A 14,661-nucleotide genomic window follows, 5' to 3' on the forward strand; every position below is an offset into this window, starting at 1 on the left:
CCTCTGCATAAGTAGCATTAGTATTTATTTATTTTTTCGAATAGACTTTCTTTTGAGAGCACTTTTAGGTTTACAGAAAATGGGGAGAGTTCCCACACACCCAGCCTCACAGTGTCCCCTATTATTAACATCTTGCTTTGGTCTGACAGATGTGTTGCAACGGACGAAACAAGATTAATAGATTATTTTTAACTGAAGTCCATAGTTTACATTAGCTGTCACTCTTCCCACGGTACAGTTCTGTGGGTTTTGACACAAGTATAATGTCCTGTATCCTGCAGAACAGATTCACTGCCCTAAAAACCCGTCAGTAGCATTTTCATATGGATTGGGCTTCTCTGGCATGCCAGGGAGAGAGGGACATCCTGTCTGCTCATACAGAGTTCTCTCAGGCTGGTACGCACACAGACCAGGGATTACAAACTCAGATGTGAGGATGGGAGCGTGACCTGCAGCAGTCTGGGAAGACAGAAATTGGACAGTGTTATTGAGACATTCCGGAACTGAGGGGCCAAGCCTGGAGGGGCCCCAGAGCAATGGGCCTGACCCCCTGGGCTGCTTATTCCCTAGGCATTTGCTAATTCTTAAAGGACAGTTCAAGAGAAATTAGGCCAAAGCCAAAAGGTCGCAGAGCCAAACAGAGTTTTCCGCAGGCTCGCCAAGGCAAATGGAACACCTTCAATACAAGGAGCCATCGCCCAGTAAAAGCCAAACCCCAACTAAGTGCTGCTTGCAAGCATAAGGGCCCAGGAAAGGTCTAAGTGAGAGGATGGAAAAGGATACAGGATGCAAACCCAAATCAACAGAAGCCTGCATGGCTATTTTAACACCAGGTATCAGAGACTTTCAGGCAAGACACTTTGCTAGAGAGGAAGAGAGAGCTTTCGTAAGATGCAACGATCCTAAGTCAGTGTGCACTAATAATACAGCTTCAAAATACACATAAGGGCTGACAAAACTAAAATGAGAAGTGGCAAATTCACAACCATAGCTGGAGATTTAAAAGCACCTCTCCAATCACTGATAAACAACAAAAAATCAGTCGGGGGCAGGAGATGTGAGCAGCGCAGCTAACACACTTGGCCTCATGGACACACACAGGGCTCTTTCCCCAGCAATCACAGGATGTCACACGTCCTTTCCAAGTGCGCACAGAACATTCACCGAAACGACCCTTCCTGGGTCATCAAGCCAACCTCGACAGAGTGCAAAGGCTTGAAACTGCGCAGGGTGTTTTCCGTCCAGAGCGGAGTTAAGCAAGGCATCTAGGGCAAGAAGAGCCCTGGCTGGCGTGGCCCAGCTGGTTGAGCACCCTCCCACGCACCAAAGGCTGAGGTGCGATTCCCAGTCAGCCCACACCCCAGGTCGTGGGTTTGGATCCCCGGTTGGGGTGTGTGCAGGAGGCAACCAATCAACGTTTCCCTCTCACATCGATGCTTCTCTCTCTCCCTCTCCCTTCTCCTCTCTCTAAAAATCAATAAAAATATATTTTAAAAAGAAAGAACAACAGGAAAATGAGGAAATCTCAGAATGTTTGGAAATCAAGCAGTATGGTTCGAATTCCCAAGTTACCCATGTATCCAGAAAGAAATCTCACGGAAATTAGAATGTATTTTGAACTAGATGATAATGAAAACATGGCATAGCAAAACTGGGGGATGCCTCTGAAACTCTACCGAGAAGGGAGTTTAAAAGATCATGTTATACTTGAGCTACAGATAACTTAGGTGACCGTGTGCAGACAACTGAATGCCGTGCTTCTTCGTGATACCACATTTCTAGTGTCGCCAGTGGTCCATTTTCAGTGCTGCCTGAGCTGTGTTGCTTCCATCGGAGACGACATCAGCGATGGCAAGCTGGCACCTGAAAATGTCACCTTTGCTCTCCCCTTAAAGATGGTTGATTGGTTTGTTCTGCAAGGGTTTAGCACCATCATTCTGATACCCCAATATAATGGGGTGAAGATCCTTGTTGGTGCCCATGTGGAGCAGAGACGGGAAGGAATTCCGTTTGGTCCTGAAGGCTAACCTGGAGGCGGAGGCTCCGGCGGCCCACACCAGCACACACGGCTCCCCAGCTCTGAATGTTATAAACTAACAACGGGTCCTGGGAGCGCTGAGCCGAGCCTTGATAATGATTTCCTGAGTTTTCCAGACATTTTTTTTTTAGTCTTCTTGGTTCAATAAAACTCAACTCATTTTTGCTCCAAGCATTTGTTCTCTTTATCTTGAAACCCTCCTGCCTCTTTTAAGCAAAATTAAATTTATACATTCCTCATTCATTCCCACCTCAGTCCTCAAAATGCTCTAAAAAAAAAAAGTCCTATAAAAAAATCTTTGAGTACTGCTACTTCCATCAGATGGAAGGTTTTCAAGATCAAATGACTTGAACGTTTCCCATACACAGTGTATTTCAGTTCTCTGACCTCTCTCCCCACGCGAGGGTGTGTGGGAAGGGATGTTGGATGCACCTTGCAACTTCTTGGGAGGGTAGTGATGGAAACGTAATGAAATTATTGAAAGCCCACAAAGTCACTACCCAGTTTGTGACAGCAATTGCAATGCTGCTGTGTAACAGCCACGCATTTTTCACGGAGACTGAGGACACAGAGACACTCCTGGGAAAGAAGTGAGGCGTGTAGAGGCCAGGGCTGGCAGAGAGAAGGAGCCCCATGGGATGTTGCAGGAGAAGGAGGAGCAAGGCCAATACATGAGGGACCCACCCGTGTGTCCCCTCACCTCCCACGCAATGCTTTCGTGAGGCTAAGACCCTGGCCAGACTGCAAAACAGAAATGCCAGGTTCATGGTAGCATCTCCCAGAGGCAGAAATCTCCAGGCGATGTTTCAGGCGATGGACCTCTTTGGCAGCTCTGGCAGGGACCCCAGCTCCAGGGAGCAATTAGTCCAATGAGGCCCAAATCCTGCCACCACAGCAATCAGGCCACACTGGGGACACCTCCTGCCGTTTCTCCTTCGGTCTCAGCTGGACACGGCCCTGAAGTTCCAGCACACGCAGGTGGCCAGTTAATGAGCGCGGGCACTGGGTTGGGGACAGAGGGCATGTGGGTCTAGATTCCTGCAGGAAATAAGAGGATTACATGGGTGGGATTTTGTTGCTCCTTTTGAATGGGAAGCAAAAAATGACAATTCATTGCAAATGGGGGTGGGAGGAGTAGTGTATTTCAGTTCTCTGACCTCCCCCCACACCCTCACGTGGGGAGAGAGGTCAGAGAACTGAAATACACTGTGTATGGAAAAGTTTCAAGGGCACTTGTAGTTTTAAGATGGAAAAATGAAGATGCAGAGAGAGCTCGGAGGAGTTTCTCAAAGGAAAAGTAAAATTGCCACGTGACTAGAACTTATCTCAGGTTGGCTCACAAACATGTCAAACTCGCGGCATGTTTAAACGAGGCTTGCGGCCCGCCGGCTGCAAGTGTGGCATGCTTGATTTTCTCATCCATGGAAACTCACAAGATCAAGGTCAGGCTAAGGTGTGCACGCCTGTCTTTCAGCCCAGACAGCTTCATGACTTGCCAGGTGGTGGCGCCTCTACAGAGGGCTTGCTTTGGTGGGCTGTGAAGAGCTGGCTCTTGGGACTGGGGAGAGCAGGGGTGGGGGGGGGGGGGGGAGAGGAGAGCCCGATTAACAGCATTTTCTAATTTCCTGATGTGAATAGTCTCACCAGGGCCTAGTTCAGGGTCAGCGTGAAGTCGCTGGATATGGATTTGGGAAGGGAAGTGCACGACCCCAGCCTGACCCGGCTCCCTGACACATTCCTGCTGTTTGAGGAGAGTGGGCACATGTTCAACACTCCCAAACCCTTGTGCTCAGGTCCTCAAACCAACTTCATACTGTAGGCTCAGCACCTGAAACCCAACCAAATATACCCTTTCTTTGTTGTTAGTGTGAAAATACACTTCTGTACACCATCTATATATATAAAAGCCTAAGTGACCGTTATGACCGGTCAACCGAATGACTGGTCGATCAGTTGCTATGATGATGCACTGACCACCAGGGGGCAGATGCTCAATGCAGGAGCTGCCCCCTGGTGTTCAGTGTGTTCCCACAGCCAACCTCCTGTGGCCCTTCCCCCTGGCCTGCTGGCTCTGATGACCCTGATCACCGGCCAGGCCGAGGGACCCCATCCACGCACGAATTTGTACACCAGGCTTCTAGTGCAAAATAATCCCAGGCGGGGAAATAGTGGAGATTGGCCAGGTGAGCATTGGCTGGAATTCAGTACCAACATAACCTTGGATTGAGTGTCTATGTTGGGAAGTGCAGAGAGCATGGCAATAATTTCACAACCGATCTAATCATCTCACTGTCCCTAGGAGAGAGATGGTTATCAGACTAATCATACCCTCCTACAATCTAAATGTGAGTGTTAAGTGCTCCCTGCACATAGTAGGTGCTCCAAAAAATGTTATTCCACGTACGATGACTATGATTTTTAAGGGTCATTCTCCACAGTAGAATCCAATATTCACATCTGTTAGCTAGTTTCTAGGTCTAGATTATGCCTTTTCTGATGGATCTAGGTCAGCAGTTCTCAACCTGTGGGTCGCGACCCCTGTGGGGGTCGAATGACCCTTTCACAGGGGTCGCCTAAGACCATCCTGCATATCAGATATTTACATGACGATTCATAACAGTAGCAGCATTACAGTTATGAAGTAGCAACGAAAATAATTTTATGGTTGGGTCACAACATGAGGAACTGTATTTAAAGGGCCAGAAGGTTGAGAACCACTGATCCAGGTAATGAAATGTGCTTCTCTTTAACACAGGAAGATTTTCTCGTTCTGGGATTCCCTCTGTCAGAGGCACCCACGGGCCAGTTCCGTTGGCCATGAAGTGGCGTAAGTGAGCATTGTCAATCTGTATCAACGGCGGCGGCGGACACGCGCAAACACAAGACTCTGGATGCAGGAGCACCGAGCACCTCGGTCCGCAGGTGCGTGGAACAGCGCAGGGCACTGTGGGTGGGGGACACAGGAAACACAGGAAACACGGCCTGGAGCCTGAGCACGTGGGCGTCACCACAAAAGCCCTTGAGAAAATGCCCTGCCTCCTCTCCCTGGGAGTTACTACACGGCCCCAGTCCTCTGCCCTTAATGATCCAGGCGGTCAGCGTGTGAACTGCTTTGGTCCATTTCTTAGCTGGAGAAGGAAGCTGGACACCACCCCCAACTGGCGCAGAGCAGCCCAGCGCCAGGCCTGCAGCCAGGTCGTGGGAGAGCGGGTGTCGTCTCCGAGGCAGGGAGGCGGTGGCGAGGTGTCATCTCCAGGCCTCGGCTCGGCAGCCTCTTAACTGTGCGCTGGATAAATGAAGCCTGGGCAGACACACCTTGAATTATTAATGAAGTTATTCAGCCCTGATTGCTTCCCTCTTTTGGGGAAAGGTTACTCACTCCAATGCCTTTGATTAGACTACACAATACATCACAATTGGGCCTATTTTATGTGCAACTTTATGGTGATAATAGTTCTGTCTCATTTAGAAGCAAATCAGACATTATGAACTTCGTGATTTATTAATGTATTGATTTCTATAAATGTCAGCGCAGCTCACAGCCAGTCAGAGAGCCCGGGAGCAATCAGTGAAGGGCCAATAAAAATGGAAAATGAAACCATCATTAAAAAAAAAAAAAAAAAAAGGAAATACTGCCTACTTAGAAGGCCCGCCGCCTCTTGGAATTGTTTCAAGACTCAGATCATTACATGAAGGCCTCCTCCACCCCCACGGAAGCGGCCTGCGCGCGGCGGTCTGGGGGAGCTCTGTCTGCCTGTTCTGTTTGGGCTGAAATAAACAAGAGGTGGGAGTCGGACCTGGAGGAAGCCTGGGGCCCTTGCCCAGACCCCTCACTCCGGAGAAAGCAGCAGGACAGGGGTGCCCCTCCATCAGTTTGCCCCTCTACAAACCACCACCTCCCTGCTGAGGAATCTTCAGGATAAAGGCCCGGATTCCCCAGCTGTCATGGAAGGGTCCGCTCTGGCGCCCAGGTTACCTTCCTAGCACAGTTCCCTGCAATTGCCCAGCGTGGGTTTTCTGTGCAGCCACAGTCTGCTGGTGTCTGGACTCCTGTCTCTGCCAGAGCATGGGATCAGCGGACCCCAACCCCTGCTGCTCTCTCAACCTGGCTTAAGAGCCACCTCCTCTGGCAGCTCTCACAGAATGCCACGCGGAAAGCTCTCTTTCTGTCCAAACTCCAGAAGCACTTACCTTCGCTCTATATAAAAGCCTAAGCAACCGTCGCAACTGAAACAACCAAACGGATGACCGAACAGGCTGTGTGGGGCAACCAGGCCGGCAGGGGGGTTAGTGAGGGGTGACCAAACGACTGAGCAGCAGGCTGCGTGGACAAACCGGCAGTCAGACATCCCCCGAGGGGTCTAGGATTGGAGAGGGTGCAGGCTGGGCTGAGGGGAACCCCACCCCCCATGCACGAATTTTGTGCACTGGGCCTCTAGTCTTCAATAATCACCAACAGATACCCGATCTACCTTTGGGGGTTGGAGCTTTCTTTTACTGGAGTGGGGTGGGGTGAGGAGACGGTGCCTTGTTCCTATTTGGTTGGTTTTTATTTTTTGTATCTCACTCCCCAGGTGATGTCCAGTGTCTGCTTTGCACTTAGTAGGTACTTAGTAAGCACTCATTGTTTGCTAAGAGTGTGTAGAGCTACAAGGAGCTAATTAGGAAATACATGAAGAGCCTCGAGACAGCAGCCAAGAGGATATCGGGAAAGCATTTGGCTAATTAGTGGCCAATTCCATCGTTGGACAGCTTTCTTCGGAAATCCTAGTCTGGCAGCCCTCAGGGTACAGCTGTTGTCTCACTTCTTTTAACTGTGAATCTTGTCAACATTTATTCCACATAAAAGATGGTTTTTTAGCTTCTCTTTAGAATCTGAAGTGATAGCTATGCAGGCCTGCATTACCACCTGGCAGCAGCTGGCTGGAGCTGAGGAGCAGTGGCTCGCTTTAGACAGGCATGAGCTCACTAGTAAACCGCAGTCCCCACTACTCCCTATTACCTCTCTACACTAAGACCAATGGACAGTTGTTACCCATCATCACTAATCCACATGACCTGCCTGAGTCTGCAATCCCTGTTTAACAACCCTCCTCCTCCACACCACGTTTTTCCAGGTGACTTTCGTGCATCCTGTGATCATCTAAAAGCGTGACAGAATTTCATGTTTTGGATCCTAGGCAACATGGAGAAAAAGGGTGTCCTGTGGTTAGAGAGGGCCTTTCCCGATTCGGGCTGTGTCAGATGTTTGCTTCTGTGCTGCTAACATCACACGTCAGGAATGGGATAGACTGCCCTGTTTTACTAGGAGAAATGGAATCAGAGATCTTATGAGCTATCCCTGGGGTCACAAAGACAGCGAACAGAAGAGCAAAGACTAATCTCATCCTCTGATTGACAGTCAGATGCTTTCTGACATCAGGGTTTATCCTGTGGGTCCCTGAGGGGCCTGCTCATGTGTCTCTGTGGTTCTCTGTCTCAGCAAGTCAGGGACCAGCTTCCTCTATCCACGCTTTCCACATTGCCAGCGCTTGAGGATTTGCAGACCCAGTCTTAGGTGGCAGAAAGGGAGACGCCAAATAGTTTTAGGGGTCCCCTCCTCCCTTGCCTCAAGCTGCCCGCCATCCATTTAGCATTTCCAATTCTGTTTCCCTTTTCTGAGCACGAAAGCAACCTTCACCAGGTAACAAAGCTATGTAAGCCACAGAGCATACGAATTACAGGGAGATGCTTTTATCCTGCCCTCTAACATCACAGACGTGGCTGACCTGTCCAAGATCACACACCGGATTCCTGGCAGAGCAGGATTAAACTCAAGTCCATCCTTCTGCCAATGCAGAGTTGTTTTCACAACGCCATTCACTCATTTGACAAACAATTGCTGACTAGCTACTGCGTGCCAGCGACTCCTCTAGGCCCTGGGTGGTGGAGAGCAGGGGTCAGAGGTGGTGCTGTGTGCTGTGGATGAAAAATAAAGCAAGTTACAGCGCTAGAGAGAAGCGGTTACGGGAGGCACTATTGTGCACACGGGGGCCAGGGACGGCGCCCGCAGCTTCAGGGCTGGAGGCCTGCCTGCCTGGCGTCAAGAATACAAGAGGCTGGAGAAAGTGTCCGGGAAGACTTTTTCTAGCGAATCAGGAACTTTCTCTTTATTCTTATTTTAGTTGGTCCAGGACCCTGCAGGGAGAACTAGGTCCTGGTAGTCATAATTAAAAGGGCGAGATTAAGCATGTAAAATAAGTGTGTTAATTAGCAGAATCTTGGCAGGCAGGAAGCAGTGGGACCAGGTTAGGGATGTGAAATGTAACCTTGTATACATTTCAGATGATTTCTCAGAAATATTCCTAGATGAGGAGAAAAGCAGGTTTTGTAAAATAAGAAATATCTGTCTATCTATCTATCTATCTATCTATCTATCTATCTATCTATTGATCTGCCTCTAAAATATCATACATAAACATCTTAGCAATGATTATCTTCGAGAGTTCGGATTTTGAGTGGCTGTTACATTCTTTTCTTTTTTTAAATACGGAACGCTTCACGAATTTGCGTGTCATCCTTGTGCAGGGCCGTGCTAATCTTCTCTGCATCGTTCCAATTTTAGTACATGTGCTGCCGAAGCGAGCACACATTCTTTTGAGACTTAAATGAGATGATGAGTGGAGATGTACCTGGCACGCGGTATACGCTTCATCGATGCTACAGCCCCCACCTTCCTTGCCCCGAACAAGCAAAGAAGAGGGGAAAAGACACAGCCTGGTTAGAAGTGGTAGGTTGGATACTCTCCATTCTGGAAGAGGCATTTCTGAGACACTGTGTGTGCGTGTGTGTGTGTGTGTGTGTGTGTGTGTGTCTTCCATTGACCAGAACAGCAGCTGACAGCTGACATTTCGGAAGCATTTCCTAGGTACCAAGCCTGCATCTAGAGTTTCATGTGCATTATCTCCCCAAACCCCTGTGAGCTCCATGCTGCTACCCTTTTAAAGACAAAGGACCTGAGACTTAGAGAGGTAAGGTGACCTGCCCAAGTCCGCACAGTTTGACACGGCAGACCTGGGACTGAAATCCAGGTCTGCCTGATGATACACCCCGTGTTCTTAACTGCATATCACGTGTGTGCGCGCTATAACCGCATCGAACTGGGTGAAAATTCCAACTTTGCCACTTGGATGCGATCCTACCTATGTCCCCGGGTCCTGTGAGGACCAAGTGTGACAAGCATGCGAGACCCGTGCCTGACACCCCGCAGTGCTTGCGCGTGCTGTCCCATGCTCCCTCATTTGGGTCCCCAAGGGGCCACTCCATGGCGCCTGGGTCTGCTGGGGAAGGGTCCCAGAGCTCCGCTGCTGAAAAAGCAATTTTTTTTTCTGTAGCTGTGAAGCTAGATCTTTAATATTTAATTAGGGAGACCTTCCGCTTGGAGAGAGGGCAGGACTTGTTATTAAATCCCCGCTGCTTGGGCTCCCTCACTCGCCCGTGGGATTATTCATTCATTTCCAGTCACACAATTTAATATTGCAGCAGCTAATGGGGAGATGTTGATAATTTGTTAAGCTGGTTGGTCCCCAGGCCATTGCAGGAAGCTCTGGGCCTGGGCCTGACGCAGGGTTCAGGCAGATTCCTGGGAGGCGAGGGCTCCCCGGCGCCTCCTTCTCATTATCGGCAAACATCCCCGATGCCCCTGAGATGCCATGGGGAGCCAGGAGGATCGGAAGGACGTTCGCTGCACAGTCACAGCCTCTAGGAGTCAGGATCCTGGGACACCTGGGTACACTAAAGGCTTTTTGTGTTAAACTTGGCACCCAGGGTTTGTGTTAATCAGGTGCAGTAAGGCATGGGAATGACTGTTAATGACAAAGAAGTTTACACTCACAGGTCCCTAAAAACAGGCAGCATGCACTCCAGGCAGGGCCACAGGAAGTACCAGGGCTGGTCAGGAGGCGGGGGGAGGAAAGGGGGGTGGCCCACAGCCGTTATTGGGGATTTCGTGGGAAGGGACTGGTGAGGCTGCTCAGGTATGCGAGTAAGTTTAGGATTAGAAAGATTGGAGAATTTTGGCAGCCTCTGAGCTGGGGAGGGCTGTCTAGTTGTCCAGTACCTGGCCCTGGGGTGACTTAGGGCAGAGGGAACGCTGGCTTGGTGGGTGCGAGTTAGATAAAGGAGATGGCTGGGGCAGGGGCCAGATTGCTGGTTTGCATATCGAAGGCACACTTGCAGGGGAGTCATTGGCTAGTCCCAGGAACAGCGGCTCTGGGAGGCGAGGGGCCGTCTCTCCAGGATCAAGGCCCCAAATGCAGGAGCATCAAGAATACAGAAAATAAGAAAATACAGTCCCTGGAGTTTGGTTCTGCAGTCAGACAGACGTGGGCCCAAAATGCCTCCTTTGGCATTTCCTCGCTGGGGTGTTGGGCGTGACCATCCCTGGGATCAAACTGAGGTACTCAATACCCCCTCCCCCCTCTCCCCCCTCCACAGACTATAGCAAAGCTCCAGCCTATAGGCTCAGCCCTCCCAGAGGGTTCTCTGCAGGAACAGGCCGAAGGGCCTTTGTCAAACAGCCATCCAGAGGGCACAGACCATGGAGTGCCTAGTACGTGCCAGGCACGGGGACGGCAGCGGGACTGCGATGGTGAGCAAGGACAGGTGTGGTTCTTATCCCCAGTGAAGTCACAATTTGGTGCGAAAGGGACTTCACCTAAGAACCACAGACACAGGTATCAATTGTCACTGTGAGACGCGCTGCAAGGGGGCGCTATTGGAGGGAGTGGCAGGGGGCTCCGGTGTACTGTGGGCAGTCAGGGTGTGATGACGGCCTGAGATCTGAAGGGGTGGGAGCTCACTAGAGGGGAAGGAAGTGTGTGTGTGTGTGTGTGTGTGTGTGTGTGTGTGTGTGTGTGACATTCTAAGTGGGAGGGAAGATGAGCTGGAGCTTCGCAGGACCCTCCTGTGTAGAGGCTCTGGGGAAGGAGAAATCAAGGTTCAAAGGAAGTCCATCTGAACGTGCCCTTGCTTTAAAGCCTCCGGTGGCTCCCCACTGCCTGCGGGAGAAAGGCCATGCTCCGTAATGAGCAGGCCGGGCCTTTCATGATCTGCGCCCTGCTTAGCTCTCAGGTTCAGATACACATGGTCTCTCCCCCCACTGTCCCCCTGCCCCCACACTCACTCTCTCCAGTGCTTGCTGTTCCGCCAACACGACTTCCTGGCGATGCTTTCCTGCCTTTGCACCTGCTCTCGCCTCTGCCCGCTGCCTGATTTCCTTCCCGGTCTGCTGGGTTACGTCCCGGGCTCCTTCAGATCGATCCCCTTGCACTGCACACCTCCAGGGGACACTGTTTAGACGACAGTGTGAGTGGATTCTGCTGGGCTTGTGCAGCCGCCACAAAACGTCACCTTGAGGGCCACTTCCTCAGACACGGACGCTCTGCTGTCCGCCCCAGGCAGCATCGGCACAGGGGATGGTCGGCACAGAGAGGCCTTCCCGTCCCCCTGACCAGGGGCTCCTCGAAGCTGTGGCAAGTTCAGTCACTCATTTAACCAATAGGTGCTGAGCTCCTATTCGGAGCCAGGTACTATTCTAAGTGCCAGCAACGTGGTCGCAGAGAAGTCAGGCATGTGCTCAGTTCAGCAGGACTGGCACATTAAACACATAATCACATACATGAATATGCAGTTATGAACGGTCTTAAGTGCTATGAGGGAAGAGTGGGGGTGGTGTGGGGAAGAAGAACCAGCAAGAACTGATTTGAGTTAGAAGGAAGGAGAGTCTGCCCTCCTCAGTGGTTGAGTGTTGACCCATGCACCAAGAGGTCACTGGTTTGATCCCTGGTCAGAGGACATGCCCAGGTTGCAGGCTCAATCCCTGGAGGGGACTGTGCAGGAGGTAGCTGATATTTCTCTCTCATCGATGTTTCTATCTCTCTCTCTCTCCCTCTCCCTTCCTGTCTCTCTAACAATCAATAAAAACACATTAAAAAAGAATAAAGAAGGAAGAAGAGTCTGCAGACATATGACCTGAAGTGTGAGGGTGAGAGAGTGGTAGGAAGAGTTTCCGAGAAAGTGCAGAGCATGTGTAAGGACGATGAGATGAGGATGAGCACGTCCTTTTGAGGAACTAACTGGAGGCCAAGTGGTGGAGCAGAATGACCGAGGGAGGAAGTGGGGTGTGGTAACTGGTCAGATCAGTCAACTTTGGGTTTCCACCTTTCAAGCAATGGGAAGCAGAAGTACCACATTTATAATTGCCCCAAACTGGAAACTCACCTAAGGTCCATCAACCGTAAAATAAACACAAGTTCTTAGCATATTCACACAATGAAATGCTACACAGTGATGCGACTGAATTAACTGCAGCAGCATCCTCCAGTGTGGATGACCCCAGAGAGTGCAAGTAAAATCGATCTTTGCTGTTAGAAGTCAGGATAGCGGTTATCCTTGGAAGTAGCGATTGGAATGGAGCAAATAAAGAGCCGCTAGGATGCTGTGGTGGTGGTGACTTGTCTCCTCCTTCTGTTTTAAATCTGGGTATTGGTTACATGGGTTTTGGTGCACATTATCTCTCTATATAAAAGGTTAATATGCTAAGTGTCCGACCATCCAGGTAATTACGTCACATAGCAATGCCCGGCTTTCTCTCCCTAGCGACCAACCTCCTTGTAGTTGCTTCAGCCCAGGAACACTACCTGCTTTATAGCCAGTTGGAAACATTTCATACTTTAACCAAATATCTGTGAAGCGTTTTCCCATGCCTCATCTCATTTGACCCTCACAGAAGTCCTGGAGTGGGTAGATAGGAGACTTGGTGGAATCCTATTTTCTTTTCATTAGAAACTTGACCTGACTGGAAAGAAGTAAGAAATGGTAGACTTTGAAAATGACTTCAGGTTTTCTCACTGCACAGAATATAGTCAAACACTGCTGCAGTTAAATATTTTATCCTTTGTTCTCCCTGCATGATCTACAATAATAATGTGCTTCGTGTTGATATTTACTGCTGTGTTGCTGACAACTACCTGAAAGAGAAGTTGGGGTACTTTACCGGGCTGGAAAAAGTTTAGCTACAACCAGAAAGCAGGCCTAATGAGGCAAGTTTATTCTTATGTATAAAAGGCTAAGTTGACTCATGCATGTGTGATACATATAAAGCTCTCGCTGGCACCAATCACACGCGTGTGTTTGGATCTGTCATTGTCGATAGTGAATTTGGTTGACACTTCTATTATAGAGAAAGGGCGAGTAACGATATTAAAATATTTCTTCTAATCAACTTCCTTTCAATGAGCATGAATCCATGTACCTAGCCACTAGTATTTCAATAAGATGCAGACAGAGCTGCTAGGAGAGTGCTGCAGCTGGCTGAGAGGTGATGCGAACTCTGAAGGAGACCTGTAAGAGGCAGATTTTGCATCTCTCTAGCAGAGAGAGTCCACCAGACTTGGGGATGTATTGGGGGGTGGGGGGCAGTGTGAGGGGAAGGGACCGAGAGGTGACAAGGACGACTTTCCAGGCTTGAGCAATTGGGTGGAGGGTGGAACTGTGTTGTGCAGTGGGGAAGGCTGGGAGAGAGCTGTGTCACCTCTCTGTACGGCGGGCCCTAGCAGTGGGGCTGGTACAGAGAATGGGTGTGGTTAATGCTGACTTATCTTTGGCTATTTTAAGTCAATAACCTGGAAATCAGTGCTGGGAGGACAGCTAGTTACCAACCTCGTGTTCTACACATTTCATCTTCTTAGGATAGTTCCAAATCATTTGTTCTCCAAATGACAGCTTTTTGTAGGAGGGTTCATGGATGCTTGTCAAGTGGACAGAACACACGTGTTCCCCTTGCAGGTAGAACGCCAGGTTGTGTGCACGGGCGCCAGTGGGAACAGCTTCAGATGCTCCTCGTGGTCCCAGGTGTGAAGAGGTGAGGGAGGGACATTCGGGAGAGCCTGTCGGCGAAGCTGTTGTGTCCAATGCATGTCCCAGCCTGCGTTACATACGCCTTCAGTAACCGCATGAGGGTTAGTTATAAGCACCCATTTCTAGGTCATTAGGGCTTGGTTACTTGTCATCAAAGGACAAAGTGGCAATGTGAACTGCCTTTGTCTTTGCCATACTGCCCCTGCCTGGGCGGGATGAAGGTCTGAGAGGGTGGTGGAGGTCACCTCATCTCAGTCTCCACCTCAGTCCCCACGATGACAGGACGGAGCCCTGATGCTGAGAAAGTGCTTGAAGATCTCCCAAAAAAGAGCATCTCTAAGGTTCTGTTTTGCCATAAAAAAACAACAACATTTACCCATAATGTCTCTTTATAGGATAATAAAAATGAACCATCTGTGGTTCATTGGGAGCCGTCTCAGGCTTATTAAAAATATATGAATTTTTACTTTAAGAATGAGATGGCCATATTATTCAAAATTGCAAGCTAAAATGTATTATCTATTATTAATTTATACTTAATAGACATCTTTCTTATAGATTAGCATTCTAATTACTTCTGAAAAAGTGGGCAGCAGCGAGGCGAGGTTTCCAATTAAAATGGTCCCGAAGATAAATTGAGGTCTTTGGCTGAGAGCACGTCAGCCTTTCCCCCGTCCGGGATCGATGGCATTTGTCATCCTGGAGGGGCCAGGCCAGGATGCTCA

The 14,661-nt window shown here is 49.6% G+C and overlaps 1 protein-coding gene and 1 non-coding gene across 5 annotated transcripts in view; both read right to left on the bottom strand.

Annotated features, from left to right (window-relative positions):
* The window catches only part of KCNIP1 (potassium voltage-gated channel interacting protein 1), a 250,470-nt gene that overhangs the window by 13,501 nt on the left and 222,308 nt on the right, over window positions 1-14,661 (bottom strand). The window lies entirely within an intron of this gene.
* Window positions 8,561-8,666, bottom strand: LOC118659386. Its single transcript, XR_004968522.1, has one exon. It is a non-coding gene; the product is annotated as a U6 spliceosomal RNA (small nuclear RNA).

Source organism: Myotis myotis, unplaced genomic scaffold (genome assembly GCF_014108235.1).
Source record: "Myotis myotis isolate mMyoMyo1 unplaced genomic scaffold, mMyoMyo1.p scaffold_m19_p_6, whole genome shotgun sequence".
NCBI classification, from domain to species: Eukaryota; Metazoa; Chordata; class Mammalia; order Chiroptera; family Vespertilionidae; genus Myotis; species Myotis myotis.